At 40.4% G+C, this 21,399-nt stretch overlaps 1 protein-coding gene across 3 annotated transcripts in view; it reads left to right on the forward strand.

Annotated features, from left to right (window-relative positions):
- Nucleotides 1-205: 205 nt before the first annotated feature.
- The window catches only part of PCGF5 (polycomb group ring finger 5), a 68,220-nt gene continuing 47,026 nt past the window's right edge, over nucleotides 206-21,399 (forward strand). For 2 of the 3 annotated variants that reach the window (XM_042018951.1, XM_042018953.1), the window contains exons 1-2: nucleotides 206-310; nucleotides 12,408-12,519. The gene's annotated coding sequence lies outside the window, so the exon portion shown is untranslated. Of the gene's footprint in view, nucleotides 311-9,485; nucleotides 9,651-12,407; nucleotides 12,520-21,399 lie in introns of all 3 variants that reach the window. The other variant, XM_042018952.1, reaches the window with a different exon arrangement.

Consider the following 21,399-nt stretch of genomic DNA (forward strand, 5'->3'; position numbering starts at 1 on the left):
CCCCCGGGGCGGCAGCGTCCGAGCTGGGCTGTGCCCCAGTTTGTGTCCAATCAGAGAGTACAGCGCCTGCACCGGGCGGGCGGCAATGCGTAAACAAGCCCCGGGAACTCCTCCGCCCCCCGCGCTCCCCTCCGCGCCTCTCCCCGCACCGCCCCGCAGCCGCCCCCGCCCGCCGACAAGTCCGGCGAGGCGCGTTCCCGCCGCTCCGCCGCCCTCCCCTCCCCCGCCCGCCCAGCCGGCGCCGCCCGCGCTGCCACACGCACCCACTCCCGCACACGCCCGCGGGTGCCCGTGGCCTCTGCAGGGGAAGGTAAGGGGGCCGCCGGGCAGGCGGCGGCGAGGTGCGGATGTGTGAGGGGGGGATCATGTGTCATAACAAGTTGTTGAACGTGACATTGCTCTTGAACTGCGGCGGCGGCGGACGCCGGGCCGCCGCCGAGTAACTTTCTCCTCCAATTCGGCGCTGAGGAGGGAGCCGGCGGCGGCCGGGCAGGGCGGCGGGGCTGGATCCGGCGGGGCTGGGAGCGCGGAACGCGCTCGGGAGAGGCTGATGCCGTTCGCGATGCTTGCGGCTTCCTGGGGGGACGGCGCGCAGCGCGGCGGGGGACGAGCGAGGGCTCCGCGTCTGGCGGCTGCTACGGGAGCCGCTGCCGCCCCGGCGAGGATTTTTCTAGCAAGGCGCCAGGGCGGGCAGTGAGCGAGGAGCGGGTGCCGGTCCGGAGCATCTCCTCCCGCGGGTAGTTATCCCCGCTGATGCTCCGTGGCGGTTTGGCTCGCTTCCGGCGTGATTAGCTCGCCTCATTATGTAAGATGTCACCGGAGAAGGAGAGGCACAAGCTCTCGGTGTGGCGGAGGGGGGAACGCACCGGTCCGCCGCGCCTTGCCCGCTCCAGGTACCGGAGCAGAGGGACCAGCCCCGGCCCGGAGCGGCCGGGAGGGGACGGGAGCTCCCCTCCCCTCGCAGTCCGCCGCTGGAATACGGCTGCTGGCTTTACACGTGGGTTGGGTGTGTTCCCCAAACCTTGCCTTTGAGCAGAAACGTAACCTGTCCTGGTTCCTCTCCTATGTTTGATTGCTTCTATTCTCTCTCAAAGAGAAAAAAAAAAATAAATAAACGTTTGAGCATAAAAAAGTTTAAGAACTCGATTTTTGCTTCTTTTATGTGCATATTTAGTACGTTAATATGATCTGGAGACGATTGAATGAATCATCAGTTCCCTGGAATAAAAGCAAGTGAATCATCTCACATACACACGCATACAACTGTGAGGGAGCATAGTGGTATCGTAGATAGTGAAAGGTTGGTGTCATTTTCTGACACACAATGGGATGTCAGAAGTATAGACAATGCTCAGAAACCCAGCAGGTTTCCTGCGGCTGGTTTGTGAACTGTGAAAGTTTTGCAACATTCAATTGCAGTTTTTCTGGCTCAGTGGTTAAATGGTAACCTCGTTCAGTTATCAACTTGTTACCCATTATTTTAGCCAAATAATCTAAAGGGGAGTGTAAATGGTAAGAATTAAGTAACTATGTTATTCAAAGTGAATTAATTTAAAATAAAATTTAAACAAAAATACCCCCCAAAATAGTATCACACTATGTCCACACCCTGAAGCCAGAGACAGATCCCAGATGCTTTTAATCTGGGTTTTGTTTTGCTTAGTTTTGTTAAGCAAAAATAGTCTCTGTTGAAGTAAAAAATATATAAATATGTATTTTTGAAAGCTAAGCCAGTTGATTTAATAAACACGTTGGAGTTGTACCTAGATAGACTTCTGTTCCTGGTTCTCTTGCCTGTTGCTGTTTTAAATGGGATTGAGTCTGGATCCTATATATAGTTTTCTTTCAACTCCAACTTGCTTCCAAAGCAGATTTTTCATCCTCCACATTTATGGGACATGTTCTCCTCTTCCTGTACAGAGGCAGAACTATGAATTTTACAAGATTAATTTTTCTCTTTTTTTCTTGGTATACTTGCCGCCATCAAGAAACAAAGTCACTGTTTCTAGTGGGGAGGTAGTGCTTTACACATACAACCACCTGGTTTTACAGTATAAAGTATGTGAAGGTCTTTGTATGTCTTGATAGTAAACTATTCTGTTTCCTGTGGCATGAGGCAACCCTTATCTCACTACCTGTGTTTTGTACCTCTAGTCATTCTCCAAATGGGAATGGAAAGGATTGCTTTGAGTGTTTGTCACTGTTGGGGCAAAAGGATATGTTACCGTTTTTGATTGACTAGAACTATGCACTGGCACCTCATAGTATTAATTAGAGGATTGGAGCAGCTAAGTGTGGGAAAACTCCAGGGTATTACTTCAGGGTTCATTGCATGGCTTTTAACATCTCCCTGTCAGAAGATTCTGAAGTTAGCCAAGTTAAGACTGCACATGACAGTGAAAACACTGTAATAGAGAATCTGTTAGGTATGCTGGGTGGTCAAGTTAACAAACAGAAAAAAAAAACTGGTTTATTTGCACATTTCCTTCAACAATCAAATAGCATTCATCCTTTTTATTGAATTTCCTTACAGAGAAGATAAAAACACTGTGCATGTGGCATTCTATGTGCTCAGACCTCAGCTGAAAGCAGTAAAGGAAATAATACTGAAAGTGGACTCACAACTCTGCTCTAGCTGGTTTTCCCTGCTCTATGAACACTCTAGGATTCAGAGTGGAAATGAAAAATTCTAGGTTTCACTTCGACGCCTGCAGAATATGCAAAATAAAGTGAGATAAAACGTAATGGTTTAAAGTTGCTCCTGTGCAGCTCCACTTTTAGGACTGATAAGCAAATTACTGCAGGATGCACAGAAGAGCTTTGAGAAAAGTGGAGGACAGTGCAGATAAAAGTGAAGTGTCTGAACTTCGTATCTTGATTTTTGCTATGTTGGGGATACATAGGATTTGTTCTTAGCATGACCAATTGATAGATGTATATATCAAATTTTACAGTGCCTTTTATTAAAAAAAAAGGGTACTAAGTTATTATCTTTCTGTGCTTTGAAAGACTGGTGCCAACAGCATCTTCATGTGTTCTTCCAGCTATCAATTAGAACATCCCAGTGTGGAAAAAACCCCTGACCCAAATGATTAGTTCCTTTTTGCAATTTTGGCTTTAAAGACCCTTTTTAGGCAAGTGAAATAGTCCTGAGCAAAGTTTTGAACTTTTCCTATAGAAAGACATACTGCTGGTGTTGAAAAGGGGAATCATTTCTTTGACTATTGAAAACTTTGCACCAGGTACACCTTAGCTTGGGCTTGTTTGTTCCCCAAATCCTCAGTTAAAAAACATTTTTTTGTAGTTGTCTGGGAAGAAGTTTTATTTCTAGTACTAGCCTCAATATTTAAAGTATCAAGAAACAAAGTTGATTCTATATCACTTACTGTTGTCGCTATCTGATTTGAATGATGGCAGGGAGTGCCTTAGACGTTTCTTACAGTGAAGCTTATTTTCCTGATTACTGTGGTTTTAAGTTTTTCCAGTAGATGTAGTGCCATGAAAAGTAACAGCTTGACAGGCTTTGAGATGGAAGCCCATAATGAGCAGAGCAGGTGTAGCACTGGCAGCCAGTTCCATCAGGCTGTGACAAGACCGTGTCTATCTCACAGAATGTGTGTCCATGGGAAATAGCAGTGTTGTTGTCTCTATCTTGATTATTGCTTATAAAATAAAAGTTGCTCACTGTCAAGTGTGGGCCACTTTTGGAATGAAAGATATGTAGAGTTAAGGGAGCACTATGGTCTCTACAGCTGTCACTATTAGTTCTTATATGTGAAACAAATAACTTTGACTAAAACTATTTATCCAGTTATTAGTAATGGAATTCATGCATATCTCAGTAGCTTTCCTAACAGCCAACCAAACTGTTCATTTACTGCTGTGCATTGGTCATTTCTTTCCTGTAATGGAATAATTTTGTTTGCCATGGGTTTATGTATGTTCTGAGATTTGATTGGAATTAAGAAGGTAGCCTGCTAATTTGTCATAATAATCTTATTTTCATAAAAGATCTGGCCAGGAAAAGACAAGAAAAATTCTCAGAAGAGTTTAAAGATGAGTATAACAGTTATTGGGAGGATCTTCACTTCCTTGAGACACTGACTGGTGCATCACAGAGAGCTTCAAGTTGCCACAGTCTGTAATGGTTCAAGAACTGCCTTCCCACATCGAGTCTTCACTGGCAGTTGAGTTTTTACTCATTGTTTTAAAGGGGGCACACATGGAGATGGAGCAATGAGTGCTGAAGAACAGGTATCCACACTGCAAACAGGGCATGCCTTTGGTGGCCCCTTTGCTCAGCTTCAATATAGGTTCTTCCCCAAGGAGGAAAACCGCTTTGTACTCCACGGTATTTCTTATCATAAAGAACCCTTCCCACACAAAACATCACAAGTGGAGATGTAGCAAGAAATAGTGATGAGACCTTGTTGGGGTCTCTCCCCTGCCGTGTAGCCCTGGGAGAGGGGCCCTGAGGGCACAGACACGGGGTTTCCCTGCCCCTGCTCAGCCTCGTTCCCATTGGTTGGTTTGTGTTCCCTGCGCGGGCAGAAGGACCCTTGGTCCCGTGACTGGAACAGTTCCTGGGCAGAGCTCCGGCCATGCGGCTGGAGAAATAAACATCTCTGAAACAGCTATCAAGAATCTGTCTGTCCATATATATTTCCTTTCCACGGGACTCCTGGTTTGATATATGCGTGTTGCAGTATCCCCACTGCAACAAATGGTGGAGAATGCGGGCAGAACAATCCCCGATCCCTAAGCGACTGATTTGTGTGAGTAAACCCTGGAAACTTTGGATTCCTCTTCTTGGTTTTGCTTTGCTATTCCGTATCTAAACTATGGAGGAACAGTGGGAAGACTCTTGGCTCTCCAAGCCGCATATGGACATTTATCTTAAACTTAAAATGATTCTTGAACAACGATTTGTAAATTTTCGCTTGATTCAAGCTCAAAAAGAACTGAAACACTTCCTGGCATGGTTGTTTAAGAACTTTTTCTATGTTTCTTGGGATTTAATTCTTACCAAGGGCTTTTGGAAAACCGTTTGGACACAGTTAATACTGGAGTCAAAATATATGCCGATGGAAGAATATTTTCGTGAATATTATTTAGTTACCGAGACTGTTGAGCAATGTCAGCTGTGTCCTGGCGAAGGGAAGCCTGGCGCAGGGACCGTGCGGCCCAGGCCACGTGCACCGAGCGCTCTCCGAGCAGCAGCGAGGCAGTTCCCGCGCGCGGGCGGAGCCACGCGAGCCGCAGTGTCGGTGGCGGAGCGAGGAGCGGCGGGACCCGGCGGTGCCTGCCCGGCCGCGTGCAGCGTGTGGTGGAGTGAGCCCCAGGAATGCCCGACCAAGACGGAGCCGCGCCGAACCGAAACACGCGCTGGAGCAGGGCGCGGGGGAGTCGTCGCCCGGGGGCCCGGCCGAGACGTGGGTGCAGCGCCTGGCAGCGGCAGCGAAGCTGCGACCAGAGGAGGCGACGCACGGAGAACTGAGCGGCGCGGCCCGGCCCGGCCCACGCAGCCCCGAACGCGACCCCGGGAAGAGCGCGCAGGCACGAGCAGCCCCGACAATTCCAACACGGGAGCGACCGAAGGAGAGAGCAAAGACGCAGCGAGACAGAAAACAGCAGCCACTCGGAAAAAGATCATAGTAACTAAGACCTTAGGGATAGTAAAATGGTATAATGTTAAGCAAAATTATGGTTTTATAACAAGGTGTGACAACCAGCAAGACATATTCGTGCATAGAACTGCTATTAAAAAGAATAACCCTGAAAAATACATCCCAAGCTTGGGAGATGGAGAGGTGGTGCAATTCAAAATTATACGAGGTAGAAAAGGGTTACAAGCATCGCAGGTCACTGGGCCTGATGGTGTTCCTGTAAAAGGCAGTATATATGCAAAAAATCGTAGTCATGTTAGACAGTATCTCTATTGTAAGTCCCCCCTACAGTCTCCCTTTCCTAATCCCACCTTTCCCTTTTACCCTATGTCCTATTACCCCCAGTGTATTCCCAATCCGTTTCTTCATCCATGGTTTCCCTCACAAAACCATGCTTTTGCCAATTGTTTCCCCAAAAATCCCTTTCCAATGCCGAGTGGGGGATGAAAAGGGGGAGGGAAGAAGTTAAACCCTCTCCTGCCTCAGTTTCCCCACAAAGCATGCTCAGAGAATTCTGTCTCCCTTCTGTCAGCCCTAAGATGTTCCAGAGAATCTGTTTGGACATTTAAAGACTCAGGAGGGTGGCTTGTTTTGTTCTGAAACTGTTCTTGTTATGTTTATCCAGTTGTTTTCATTCTCCTTTTATTAAAATAAAACGGGTGAGGTGTTGGGGTCCCTCCCCTGCCGTGTAGCCCTGGGAGAGGGGCCCTGAGGGCACAGACATGGGGTTTCCCTGTCCCTGCTCAGCCTCGCTCCCATTGGTTGGTTTGTGTTCCCTGCGCGGGCAGAAGGACCCTTGGTCCCGTGACTGGAACAGTTCCTGGGCAGAGCTCCGGCCATGCGGCTGGAGAAATAAACATCTCTGAAACAGCTATCAAGAATCTGTCTGTCCATATGTATTTCCTTTCCACGGGACTCCTGGTTTGATATATGCGTGTTGCAGTATCCCCACTGCAACAAGACCTAAATGGTAAACAGTGGTATTTTCCTGATTCATGGCTATGATTCTCATTACATGCACAATATTGATAGCAGTGTTACAGAATTATTTTCTGACAGCTCAGTCTGTAAGTACAATCTGATACCAGCAGGGAGAGTCCTAGTTCATAATTGCTGTAAAATTGCTCACATCCAGTTTGTTATTCCCATCTTTCAAACTCCACCCTACACACTTGGTTTGCTCACCTGTTTTTGCAGCTTAGTGTTTGTAATACAAGCTCTTGGGGAACCCCTTGTCATTCGTTCTGGCTTTTGGCATTGTGTTACATCTGTTAAAATCTCTGTGTATAAACAAAGCACATTAAAGTAAGGGAATCCAAAATGTAAATATTCTGAAGATAGATTTCAGGGCTGGTTACTATTAATCAGATCAGACAGAGAGAGAAACTCTCTCTGCCACAAAAAAAGTAGTTGATCTTGAGATGAAAGTCTTCAGTGATTCTTAGAGAAGTGTCACCACTGATTAAGGCAAATGTAATAATATTTATTTCCTTCCTCAAGAAGAAGAATGGAATATGTAAGAAACCAAACTCTTGATTAATTTTGTAATGAAAACACAGTTCTTTTTTCAGATGAAAGATCATCTCTTAAATAGCCAATATGTGTATTGAATGGAGTTAAAGATGTTTCTTTCTTTCATGGTTTTATAAAATTGTTGTTTACTTTTTTGAAGAATCATCAGTACTAGCTGCAGAGACAAAAGATCCTTTATATGATATAAATGATATTTTGAGTAAGTATTCTTGGTTGATTCTGGCTGTAGAATTTCCCTGCATACAAAGTGATTTTGAAGAGCTGCTTAATCAAACCAATATTTTTCGGCTTTCCATCGTAACTCTTTTGATATATCATAGATAAAGTAAATTTTTGTGCTTTCATCCCAAATACATATTTACCAAAAGTACAAGTGGTGGTTTTTTTGTGTGGATAGCAACCACAGAATGCAAATAGATTTACTTGAAATAATGTACTCAGTGACAGTTGGTGCCTCACACAGGCTAGTGTTTAAAATCTACTATTGATGTGTAACTCTTGTGTATTCATTGCTGAAAATTTAAAATGTAAATTTATATGGTGTTAGCCTCCAATTCAAAATTACCATTAATTGCAGAGAAGCTCTTTCAGTTTATTTATTGTGAAGCTGGATGAAACCAGTGACAGACTTGTAACAGAAGAGCTTTACTTTACCATGTCTTCCCAAGGTGTAATAGCTCTTACTACATCAACTAGTACAAAAAGGAAAACCACACGAACTATTGGGCCTACGAGCCCTTCTTCAGGTTTTGAACAATAGCAGCAAACAATGAACTAGGGATGCAGTTTCAGAAGACATCTACAGCCACTGCTTAGAACAAGGGAAGTGCTGCTGCTATGGCTTATGCTCTCTGAGCCCTGGCGTTAAACCCCCAAATAAATTAGGTTTAACTAAACCACCAGGAAACTAGTAAAACGTTTTCTGCTGCTCCAGAGCATTAAATGGACTTAGAGATGGATCAACAAGCTCCAGAGTGGTGCTTCCCTTCTTTTTGGTACAACTAGTCTGTCAGATCAGCTCCACTGTTCATCTAACCATAGGTTTAGGCCAAATTTGGAAGTGTTGCTGTAAGCTTATTTCGATTATGGCGATTAAATAGCTAATTTGATGAAAATTGTGGTTATCACCTGTAAAACAAAGGGGATATTAGTATGAGAAGAGATTGTGAGGTAGTGCTCTGTCATGGGCAGAAGGAAAACAGATCATTCCCACCTGAACCTCCAGAAGGTTTTAGCTGGAGTGTCACCTTGCGGTAGAGACAGTATCTCCAGTTAAGTCTATTATTTTTGGTATCCAGAAGATCTGTGAACCATCATTTCCACATTTGACTTGGTGATCAGGGCTAAGAAGTGGGGGATTCATTGTGGCACTGGAAGTCTTGCTAATATGTGTGTAACATTGACAGAATAGCATAAATAGAACAGCATACATGAAGAAAACAGTTCTTAAATATTTATTGAAGGTGATCTTTTTTCTTCCTTTCTTGGATGCTTGCTAGGCTGCTGCACTAGCAGTGTGTTTGGGTCACATGGGCTAGAGTTGCTGGAGCAAGTTTGGTGTTCTGTGGTTCTGGACTACGGAGTACAAACTCTGCATCTGACTTCTTTCTTGGCAGTAGAGAACCCTCCCCACTCCTCCCATCTAGCTGTCTTACACCTAGATTTCTCAAGCATCTCTGGTATTTAAAGAACATTTGCAAACATCTGTCAAACATTGGATTTGGGGATTTTCAGTTTCCATCTTTTGGAGTGTGGTGGGTAATATGTGATAACACTGACAGGTAATGTGGTGACTGAGATTTCCTACAAGTGATGATACTACTTACCATGTAATTTTTACTGTATGTTTTCAAGGGAAGTGTCTTGAGTCTCATGAATCAAAGGAGGAATCCATAAAAATAGAAATAATTTAGAACATTAACTTCAGCTGATGAAAACTGCTGTAACTTAAGCTTCAGTTTATCTGCTTGACTTTATGCCAGTATTGAATATGCCTGTAGACAGAGTGACTGCAAATACTCCTTGTACTGACTTTAGTTAAGTTACCGTAGATCTTGCCTTGAATTGCTTATAAAATTGTCAGTGATTAAATAATTCTGAGAACAAGATTAGGGAGAAGTTGTCATGTTTTTGGTAACCTTTTCATTAAGGTAGGACCTCAAATTTGATTTAATTATTGCCCTTGTATTATGAATGTATTTTTTCCTGTTCTTATGAAAATATAAGTGTTTGATCTAAGTATAAGCCTTTGGAAAAAAAATAATCTAAGTTTATATATGTTCTTAGGTTGGTGAGAGTTTGCCAGTGACATTTTCCAAAGACAGTATCTGCAGCCAAGTCTTTGAGTAGAACTTTCCCTTTCATTGTTCCTTCTTGAACAGAAGACAAAACAAGCAAAGAACCTCTCTTCAGTGCTTTCTGGCTTGGTACTGATTCTGTTTATTCATACAGGTAAAATCTATTTGACAGGTGCAGAAGTCAAACTGTTGACAACTTAGACTGCATGGAGCCATAGTAACTCAGCAGTAGAAATCCTGTATTTTGGGAATGGTTAAGTATAAAAATTAAACTGTTCTTATATAGCCAAAGGGCCAAAATATTAGGGCATTTCTTGTTTTAGGTTGTTGATGTGACCATAATTTATCCATTGTAGTCCTCCTCACTTCTGTTTTTAAAAGGCTTTCTCCCCAGCACCCCCTTATCACCTGCAGGAGAGTGTAGAGTGGGCACAGAGGAATGCTTCAGGGAGACAAAGTCTCAGCTCAGGGAAGTTGAATGCTGCCTTGGAGGACTAGTATCTGCCTTTCTTGGATACTAAATTACTATTTTTTGCTGGGTAGGTAATGTAGGTCAGGGGTTCACAGATTACCTTTCATTTTCTAACAGTTGTGGGACACATGTAGCCAAGTTTGCCCTTGTTCTGACATCACCAGTACAACTGAAATCGTGTGATACGGAGGTGTTTACTGAGTCCTGAGTGTCCTGAAAAACTGAACCTTAGAGCATCAGGTGTATGGAACTAAAAAATACTTGAAACAGTTTGGAACTAGACTTCTGTGTCTCCCTTTTCTCTATCTGAAAATTACAGCTACCCATGTTTTCTTGTTGAATATGTTGTGGAGAAGATTCTTTTATTACTATTTGGGGAGCACTGAAATGCTGCAGGAATGAGTGGGTATGAGTGTGTGTGATATCAAACACCTGGGAGTAAAATACTAAAACAAAGCATAACTGTCTTTTATACTAATTTGTTTGGTAGTAAATATACATTCATAGTATTAAAACCAGTGCTGCAGTTCACATATGCAAAGGCACAGAATTTTTTCTGCAATTCTTTTGAAGTCTGTAATTTTTACTGAAGTTATAATAACCTTGCCAGGCCCCATTTAGGTATGGGATTCTGTTGAGTTTGGCTTCATGGAGATGTATAAGAGATTGGTTCTCTCTAAAGGTTGAATATTTAAACAAAGGAATATAATGGACAAATTGAGTTCAGGGAGAGGCATTAGTCATACAGGTATATTTTTCCATAACATGCTTGGGTGTGCTGCTTGGAAGTACAAAGGTGCTATTTTATTTCTTAAAGGCATTATGCGTTGAGGTGCATCTATGTCATTTTTAAGCAGATGTAAGCTCCTGCTGCCTGAGCTTGAAGAAACTAATAAGATAACTGCTAATGTTTAGTGTAATATAAAGACAGAGTTTATTAGCTGTGGCTCAGTGCCATGGTAACACCATTAGGGTGTTACCCTGAACAGAACCCTGGCAAGAATATGGTTTCTAGTCAGCTTCCAACATTGACACATCTTGCTCCAATAGTAGTAGACACGTTTTGCAACTTTTCTTGTCATTAAAACAAACAAGATTCATTAAAAATAGTTTATTAAAACAAAGAAAGCGTTCTTTAGGAAGCTGTGATAGTGATCCTATGGGTGAGTTCTGATTATGGAATTTGCATGAAGAAAGGCAGAGTTTAGGGAACTAGTGTGAATGTAGAACAATAGAAAGAAGCCCACAATACTTGAATCTGGACAATGCAGAGCCTTCTCTTACACATCAGTGAGTGGGATGTTGTTGATCCTGCATCTTGGAGTAGGTGAAATTTATATTGTTCACAGCAGTAAACCTTCACATTTCTTGAAAGTGGTAACTGACATTTAAATGTTGATTCCTGTACTTTCTTACTGGTAAGAAAAGCAGAACCATTGTTGAGCATCCTGTATTGAGTGAAGCCTCAGAAGTTTGTTTTGCAGGAGCTCTTTGTAGGTTAGGGTAGATCAGACAGCTCAGTGTGGTGTTGCTGTAAGAGTGGTAGAATGTTGGCATTAATGATTGTGACCATTCGTTCAGATACTGGACAGCAGTGTTACATGAAGTGTTACATTGCATCTCACAGGCTAATTGAACAGCTAAACTATAGTCACTTCTTTCTGACCACTTTTTTCTAAGTATTTTGTGGGCTGCAGAGATTTTAAATAGTGACAAAAAAACCTGATGCTCCATTATTGCTCATTTTATCTTGTTACCATGAGCATCATTCCCTTGGAAGTCACCAGCTCTGTAGGCCTCAGTCTCTGGACCTATACCAAATACAAGGAAAGCAGTGATTCCATTTAAGTTAAACAGGGCATGGAAATCCAACTGCTGACTGTGCAGTTCCTGCTCTTGTCTCACTATGTACCAAAATTAATCAGTGTAATATGACCAGGAGCTCCAGAACTTTTTTGAGTGTTCCTAATGTAGGAAAAACTTCTCAAAAAACTCTTTTGCAGCTTGTGCTTTTATTTGTTTGGAACGTGCACAGATGCAGGAGGAGATATTTAGGCTGTATTCCTTCTCTAGAGGAAAGGCAGTAGATCAGATCTTCATAGGATACCAGTCTGAAGTACCTTCATAGTTAGGGTGTCCCTGCAGGAGTGAACTGCATTGCAATTACCTGCACCAGACATTACTGGACTTAATGACTAAGAGTCTTCTTCAAAGTTGTATTCCTGTAAGCAAGTAGGTGCTAAATATTTTCATTTGGGTGGGGGCTGGAGTTGCTGTCTATGTCAGCACATGCTCAGAGTCATTTGTGTTTTAGGTCTCATGCTTGTGCTTTTCTCTGCAACACTTCTGAGTTAGCAAGGCTTCATATTCAGGGGTCTATTTTTTTCATTGTCTCTTTTTCTTTTCTTTGCATGTTCCTGCTTATCTCACAAACACAAGGAACTGATCGAAACTCCAAGTAGAAGATAAATTTTCGAATAAGAAGAAACCTGTGTATGCTGAAAAGAGATCGCAGAAGGATTGTTAAGAAGAATCTAGAGTACAAGTTCTGGTATGAAATTCTAAATATTTTCCTTGGAATTCAGGTCACTGTCTGCTCTGGAAGACAGATCTCGCTTAGCATAGATTATAGCATGTAAAATAGTTCCATTGAGTCTGTGCAGGCCAGGCAAAGATTACTTTTTATTAGAAAAACTATGTTTAAATGCGTTCAGATTGGCATAGCTCCTACTCTGTTGTATATGGTATCCACTAAGATATATTTTATCCTTTTATAAGTGTCTTATATGTAAGAATTTTTTTTTTTTTTTGTATGGAAACTAGCCACAAAGTCAGGTCAACTTTCTACTGCTAGATTTTTTGCCACTGTTAAAAATGTTTTGAGTATCATTTTTTTTCTTCCTTAAGATGAAGGAAGGAAAACCATTTGTAAATACTACTTAAGATGCATTCTTCAATCTCCACAATATAAAATAAAAAGACAATTCATTTTTTTAACACTGAAAAGGTTGAAATATTGCACACATTTAAATAATGCTGTATCATTATTCACCTAGAAGATACCTTGGTCTATTTCTGACTCTATTTCCACTGAAGGCTCCAGCAAGCATTCCTGCTAATTGTGGGCCCACAATTTGAATCCTTTATACTTATTGCAGAAGTTCTAAATTTAAATGTGTGAATTTGCACAAAGGAAGAAAAAGGGTCTTTCATTTAAAATCAGATGGTTAAAACACAGTACATTTTATTTAAATTTTTAAAACCTTAATTGCTCTTTTTTCACTTCTGTAGCACTAAAATTACGCCTTTTTTTTACTCTTAATTATTTCCAGAATTTTGCTATGTAAAAACTCATCAGGCCAAAACCAGGTACAACTATGCATTACAAGTTGACTGACTGGAATCAGTCACCTAATCCTAGAGAAATGGCTTGATTATTTTTAATCTTATGTAGATGAACTTTCTGGTACATTTTCAAAACCTTTCTCTTTTTACTTGCAAGACAGAAGACTGGAAGGGCTCTAAGTATGTTTTCCAGGCCCATATCCTTGGTGCTCTTACATAAAAATACCTGTTCAGTGTCCACTGAACTGAAATTCAAGCCATGATCTCACTGTTTCTAAGTGCCAACATCAGCTGGTGTAAAGGGCTGCTACCAGAAGTTTGTTAGTTTTGTGTTCAGGGCAGCCAGAAGAAAGAACAGGGAGCAGGGAGAGGAGAAACTCATGACAAAAGTAGTTTAGCAAGATGACAAACCCTTGAATAAGGACCAGTGCTTCAGTAAAAATGAAATGGAGACATAATCTGGCACTTTTCTTACAGTAATATAATCATGATTTCCCTACAACAAACATTTGATTCAAATGTTAGGCTAGAGTCAGCTTAATTATGAATCAAAAGAACATCATAAAGGAAATGGAAGGAAAAACAATGTATATGGGGGAGGCTAAGCATTCATGTCCTACCAACACCTTCCACACTTAAAACTGCGGAAATAAGTCTGCAGAGTTCAGTTGTTCATGAGGGAAACAGCAGAAAATAACACATGGGAGTAATTCCAAAATTGATATATTCCATATAAATGTAATTAAGCTCCCTGACATTAGATGAGTTCAAATAGAAGTCTTACACACTTCCACGTGCATATTCCAGATCTAAGATCTAAGATAATGAAATAGAAGAATAGGATAGATAGCAAAAGAGAAATCACCACGTAGAAACTATCTGTAGGTTCTATTTACAGAGTGCCTCATTCTTCCCTCACAAAGCACAGACTTCTAAAGGAGTTTTGAAGGGTCATGGTATAATCAGCTGCCAGTGTCAAGGGGAGACAAAAGAATGAAGGTAGTCTTAGATGAATGGGCAAGGGGAATATCAAGCAGTTATTGAATTACAGTGATTCAGTGATTGTTAATGCTGTGATCACCACTCATTCTGAACTTGATTCTGGCAATTGCACATCAAGAGGGATGCAGAAAACTTGAAATGGGTATATAGAAGACCTAGAAGAATGATAGAGTTCTTGGGACACCTGCTTTACCATGAATGGTTGGGGGCACAGCTTAGTGAAAGTAAAGCTAAGGTGGCACTTCCAGACAGTAACCAAGCCATCTCTTGATATTATATTTCACGAACTAAATCAAAACATTTGAGATAAAGTAAGTTGTATTCAAAACCATATTATTCAGTCTTGCTGACCAGAAGAAAATCAAATTACTATATCTTAGCAAATGAGGTAATAAAAAACAGACTAATTCAGGATGCTATTAAGGGTTTTTAATATTTTTTTTAATATCTGGAACTACTAATGATTTTTGTACATCACTCTTTACAATAGAAAATTAAGAAGGACGGTTTAGCAAAATAATGTGTTGAACTTTGGGAGAAAATTAGTATAAGTAAGTCCTAAGGTTGGTGAGGTTTGTTTTTTTTTAACACAACTCAGGTGATTAGTAGCCTTTTTTTACTTGGTATGTATTACAGTAAAGGTTGTGCAGTCAATCTTTGCTGTAACTTTTGGAAGTTTAATTGCACACAGTCTCCTAGCAGAGAGTTCTTTGTGCAATTACCTGAAATTCTCCAGAATTCAGATTGCTAATTCAGAAAAAGCAGAATAGAGGGACATCTATATCAAAAAGACAGCAGGATGGTCTTAATGAGATGAGATGTTTTCAATTACAGCACATCTAGTGTGGTTTGTCAGCACTTCATAAAGGCATGATAGAGTCCCTTGTAAAATACCTGACTATTTAAATTTTAAATGCTCTTTTATCTTCCTTTTCGATGGGTAGTATTCAAAAAGTATGTGGAAAGTAAAGCAAGAGCTAGTCTTGCAAAAGATAGCCCTGGGATACAAGGGAGAGCTGTGTACTGTATTTGCATAACATGTTGGTCTCAAAGTAGGTTAGACATCTGCTTACCCATTAAGTTTTCTGTAAAAATACTGTTCCCTGTTTGTTCTGTATTAAACCCTTCTCCATTTATATTTTTATGATCTTTAAAAATAAACCTAGAAAAGATGTGTTGTTTTAACAATTAATAAAAACAAACTAGCTAAGGTGCAGAATGGTCCAAGATCAGCCTTCCAGAATTCTTTCAGAAAGAAGAAAGTCAGACTTGATTGAATGGCTCATATTTATTTTTAAAATAATAAGGTTAGAAAAAAAAAACATTGTGTGGAAGTGTATGCCCAGCTTCCCTAAAGTTCCACAGAGGTGTATGTTGTGTAAATAGAACTAACATATGCTTAGGAACCGTAAGAAGTCAGGATTCCTATCTGTTAGGCTTTTTCTCTTCATTGTGGCAACTTTTTTTCGTACCACTAACAGAAAATAAATACTTTGTTATGATCAGTAAATATCCCCGTTAATAACCACATTCTTTAAGCCATCTTTGTACTGTATTTCAGTGGTATGCAAGATAGAGCTTTGCTTCAGATGTGCAGTAATTTTTAAGCCCCTTTAGGAGATTCTCAGTTTGCTCTAAGAAGTAGATTAAACAAGTTCTGCAGTTCTTCACTATTCATAATATTTTTCATATGTGACAGTGATGCAGTGTTTATTTTAAGAGTCAAAAGCCACAGGTTCAAATCCCCTTAAAGTCAATAGGGAAAATTGCTTGCAATGACTTCTAACTTAGAGCCTGTACATTTTGATTTCTATTTTAGTCATAAAATTTATGTATGAAAATCTAATGCTAAGTGGTTTTTTTACTTTTGATGTAATACAGCATTTTAGTGCTCAGTGAGAGGACATTAAGAATATTCAGTAATACAAATGGCACCTTTCTATGAAAGCAGTAAAAAGTAACAAATATCAGTGGGATGACACACAAAAATACTATCATTTGTATCTAGTATATTCCCAGTCTTTAAAAATATTTAATAACTTGATATAAATATCTGTCTGAGATTATGCCATAAATCTGTATGGCTTCTTATAATGTATTTATTACCATATAAATGAAACATCTTCCAGCAGCATAGTAAACAATATCCCTAACACCTGTCACAATCTTTTCACACATCCTCTCCCCGGGGTGAGAAGCATGTGCAGTACCTGGCCATGTTTTGGTAAAATTTTTGTGTTTAGTTTGGGGCAAGTGTGATGAAGGCATTTATGTTGACAACTCACAATCAATGTATAGTGTTACACAAAATTATTCTGATTATGCTAATTGACCTATAGGCAAGCTAGAAACTGAGCTGGATGCTGCTGGCAAGTACTTCATCTGGCACCCAGCCCACTCCTGCATTCTTTCCATCCCTCAGACATGTTGGTCATGTCATACCGTGCACATCTGTATCTGGCCATGGAGAAAGGGACAGCATGTATCTGCTTGTGACACAAATACAGGCTTAGTCACAAGTGTGCATAAACCCCCAACACCTACTCGTACATCACCGGGCAGCACAACAGAAAGGTGGGAAATCACTAATTTTGTTTATTATGTTAGTTTTGTGGGTTAAGCCCAGTGGGCTGGCACCCAAAATTGCACCACATATTGCTCACTCACTCACCCCAAGCCCCTATGAGAGGAGGGAAGAGTAAAAGTAGGAAAATTTGGGGGTTGAGGTAAAAAAAAAGTTTAAAAATTTATAAATTGAAGGATAGATAAAAGACGAGAGAAAGGAAGGAAAAGAAGTGGGGCAAAGGTGATCACTGCCCACATCCCACAGGCAGACTGATGAACAGCCAGTTCCACGGAAATGGCAGCTAACATCCCTAAGGCCCCTGTTTTTCCTTATTATGACTGAGCGTGGTGTTACGTGGCATGGAATATCTCCTTGGTTAGTTCAGATCATCTGCCCCGTTGTGTCTTCTCCCAGCATATTGCACCCCAGCAGTCTTCACTGTGGTGGGAGTGAGAAAGAGAGAAGGCCTTGGTGCTGGCGAGCCACGGTTCAGCAATAGGTAGAACCTTGGTGTGCTGTCAGCATTGCTTTGGTCAGGTAACTAAAAGATCACGTGAGCTGCTGGGAAAAAAGTTAATTCTGTCCTAGCCAGGCCCAGTACAGTTATTTACCAGTATCATTTAGGAAGCATTTGAGACTTAAGCTATAAAAAGCTATAGAGAGCATCTGAATAACAAAACATTTTTCAGGAAGGAAGAACACAGTATTTTGTAGATAACCTTGGTGCTTTTGAACAGGTTTCATAGGTCACATGGTGCAGGAGATGAGTATTTCTAACTCAGACTGAGAAGGAAATCCACACAAAAAATATATTCAAGGTACATATTTGTGTGTCCCACTGAAGTTGCTCAAGAATTGAAAGAATTGAAAAATAAGAATTTATGTTTGTCTTGGACAAAAGTTTGTATTTAGGTCAGTAAGTACTTTGTTTCATTCCTTTTACTGCAGCAAACAGATGACTTATACAGTTGTACCCATTACATAACTCTCAACTTTCTCTAACTAGAGTATCAATTTTCTTGTGCAGGAGCCTTTTGGATGTTTTGACTAAATGTCTTATGTTTCTGCCTACTCCTGTCTAACATAATGCATTCCTTTTTTAGAGAAATGAGATCTGAAACATCATATTTGGCATTAGTCGCTGGTGGAACTGAATTTTTTGCTGGAATCTACCGAGTTTTGCAGGTTTACTCTCAGTGCTGTTTTGGGAATAGAGAGAAAAAAGGTTGCTGTTATTTTTGTTGACACAGAGTCTGTAGGGATGTAAGCAGTCTAGTAGTTGTCTTTACATAACAATGTTTGAATATTGTGTGAAAATTTTATTCTTTATTCTTTATTCTTTATTCTTTCCTCATCTCTGCTCACATGCTAGTGAAGTGAGTCACTCACTCCACTGTGAAGCAGAGAGTTTGCTTGAGTGCTTATGAAGTACTGGAAGTAGTTTAGACAGAATAGAAGGTACTTAGAGTGTCTAACCATCCTGGGTTTGGGAGGTGTGAGGAAGAAAAAAAGAACAGAAATTTGGCAGTCTCAAATGAGCAGTTTCTGCCTGTGCAGTGATCACAACCTAAGCAAACATAACAAAACACCCTTGGGACTATAATGCAATCTTTGTGTCTTTAGGACTGAGAGGTGCAACAGAGCAGTAGAGCAGAGGACCACTTCAGTTCTGAATAGTCCTCAGGCTTCCAGCACACTTGCATTAGATAATGACTGCAATTTTCTCACGTAAGAATTACAGGAGTTAGAAGCATTGACACTTTGTTCTCCCAGTTATCAGTGCACTGTGGACACTGGTGGCATCTTTTATTTGATGTCTTCACCCCTTGTTATTGGGAGATTGTGGTGCTTGTGTGTGTGTGGAATGAGAGTAGTTTACAAGCACATTTCTAACCATGCTGCAAACAGTGCAATGATGGAGATGTTATATTTAAACCTCACTGCAGAGTGAATCTGTAACAACATTCTTCTATTTCCAACCAAAAATACTTTCAGTTAATTACAAACATAAAATGAGACAGTATTTCTGTTTCAGTGATTATTAATATTAACTGCTGCTTTGTAAATGAGTGTAACTGTGCATTTTTATTTCCTTTTTAATAAGTAATGTATAGCTGTAAAATACTATATCAGCACTAGATGTGTATTAACAAACAATCTCTTCATGACAGCAAAGGTAAAAGTACATTTAAATACATCATAGAGACGTAAAAATAACTTGTTTTATGATGTTATTGTGTGGGATTAGGCTGTGTAAATGGCAATATTCATGTTCATGAGATGTTTGATAATATGAAAAAGAAAGTTGAGTTGATGGGTCTGAATCTTTGTCATCTTAAGTGATCATTTGCTCTTGCTTCAAACCAAATTCAAAAATGCAGTTAAAACACAAAGTTCTGTTTCAGTTGCAAGCATATAAAATTTTGTATCTATAAATACACAGACACATACTATATAAGGCATGAAGTTCTGAAGAATCCATCTTTTAATCTTCAAATATTTTATCTTGCAAAATGTTTTACTTGCCTCCATATGCTGAAAATTTGAGACTTAACTCTTAATTTTTTACCAATCCTGTTCTAAAACTATCTGCCAATATCTTGGTTATTTTCAGGAGCTGGTATCAATAGCAGTATGAGGCAAAATGTAGGTTAAGTGTTCAGTATGGCTATTTTTTTAAAATAAAATCTCTCACCTCAGAGATTAGGTGTCTGGTTTAAATGCATGTCAAATTAACATTCAGATGAAGACTAATGTGATTAATGCATTGTATTGGAATTTGAGAGTTGGAGGTTTAATTCCTAGGCAGTCATTTCTTCCTGCATGGCTGATATCAAAAATTTATTAGGAAACAGCTAGAAATATTTTAGTCTTTGTGTAAAACAGGCTCAGTAACGCATCCTTTTCTTAACACAGTTTATGTTGGAGACTTTTTAGAGCAGATGGGCTCTCAAAAGGGTATGTTTCCACTGCAGCTGAAGGTATTAGCTGAATGGATATATTTGGATATATTTGCTCTAAATGTAATCTAGCCAGTTTTATTAAATACCAATAAAAACAGTGTTAGGTGTTTCAGTAAATGGGACCCAGCTTGCCCTGGACCTTGTGTGACTAGATTATGCTGATACAGCTGTTCACTTCCATTATTAATGGGGCTAGCTAGTTCAAAGAATAGATCTGCTTTTCCCTTCCAAAAACCAAATTGTTTTCGTTTTATCAACTTTTGTCTTACTCCTTTTGCCAAATACTGCAGTCAACCTTTAGATTTTCTTCTGATTTATTTTCTTGTAGAGACAAGCACTTTCCATCCTCTGTCTTTCCTTGGCCCTCCCTGTCCCAAAATACAGACTCTTCCTTTGTGCACAGAAGACCAAAAGGCACACCTCTGTGGCTATTTTGCTCAATAGAGCTCTTTTACTGGGCAATACTAGTTGACAGTTGCCCCAGAATTCCCAAGGTGTATGATTTCCTTCATGCTTTCAGAAAAGCAAAAAATAGACATAATTAAAGCTTGAGTCCATAGATTTTTCCCAAATTTCCCTAGAGCTGGATTGTGGTAATGCATAGCCTGGACCCTAAAGTTGGCTGCCCTCATTCTCATCCTGAACCACACCTGACAGTGAGCCTGTTTCCAGCCTGAATTACCCACTTCTGAAATGGCATTCTCCTCTAGGACAATCGTGCTGTAGGTGTTCTAAAGTCAAGTATTGAACTGAATATAAAACTTTGTTGATCGAGTAGAGTTCTGTATTGTGAAAGGACATCTGCAATTTGAGATTGTTGAATTTTCCTCTTCAGAAGGATTTAGACTCCTGTTACATAAATAACATGGAGTAACATCTCTACCCCAAAGCCATACTGTTTTAAAAACACAATTATTTTTCTGGAAGCGGAATTTGTTCATCAGATTTTGAGTTAAAATTCGGTGCCTCTGCAAAATGTAGCTACCCAAAGAAGGAGGAGAATGCAGAAGGGAGATGAGAAATAGAAAAACTTGAATGAAGGGAAAAATGAGGGAAGTTGGGACATGCAAAGCAGCCATAACCTAGTTTAACAGGACTGTGTATTTTGCTATTATGCACTATTCCAGGAAGCTTACTATAAGGGTAGCTTTGTCCTTAAATTGCTAAATAGTAGTTTTTTCATAATTTAAATTTTTAGATGTGTCATGGAGCAAATGGGAATGGACACAAAGCTGCTGTGCAATATGATACTGATCTGTACTGATTTTTAGGAAAAGCCAGTGGCTTTTGTTTAGTTGACATTATGATGCTCAGCATAGTGGATCCCACAGGGTAATGTAGACTAGGAGGTGACAGAGCCAGTGCAGGCTTGGGTGTATCCCTAGTAACCATGCTGCACACTCAGGAGAGACCAATGTCATGGTGTGAGACCAGACCCCAGCACTCACCGTGGTATTCACCTGTGATACAGGTCAGACTCAGCTGGGGTAACTAACATTTTATACACTTTCTGTTTGCAGGTAGCCTAAAACTGCATGAAGTGAGCATTAATTGA

The sequence above is a fragment of the Corvus kubaryi genome, unplaced genomic scaffold (genome assembly GCF_017639235.1).
Source record: "Corvus kubaryi isolate FWS band 111438036 unplaced genomic scaffold, C.kubaryi_AGA036_p1.0 138, whole genome shotgun sequence".
Lineage (NCBI taxonomy): Eukaryota > Metazoa > Chordata > Aves > Passeriformes > Corvidae > Corvus > Corvus kubaryi.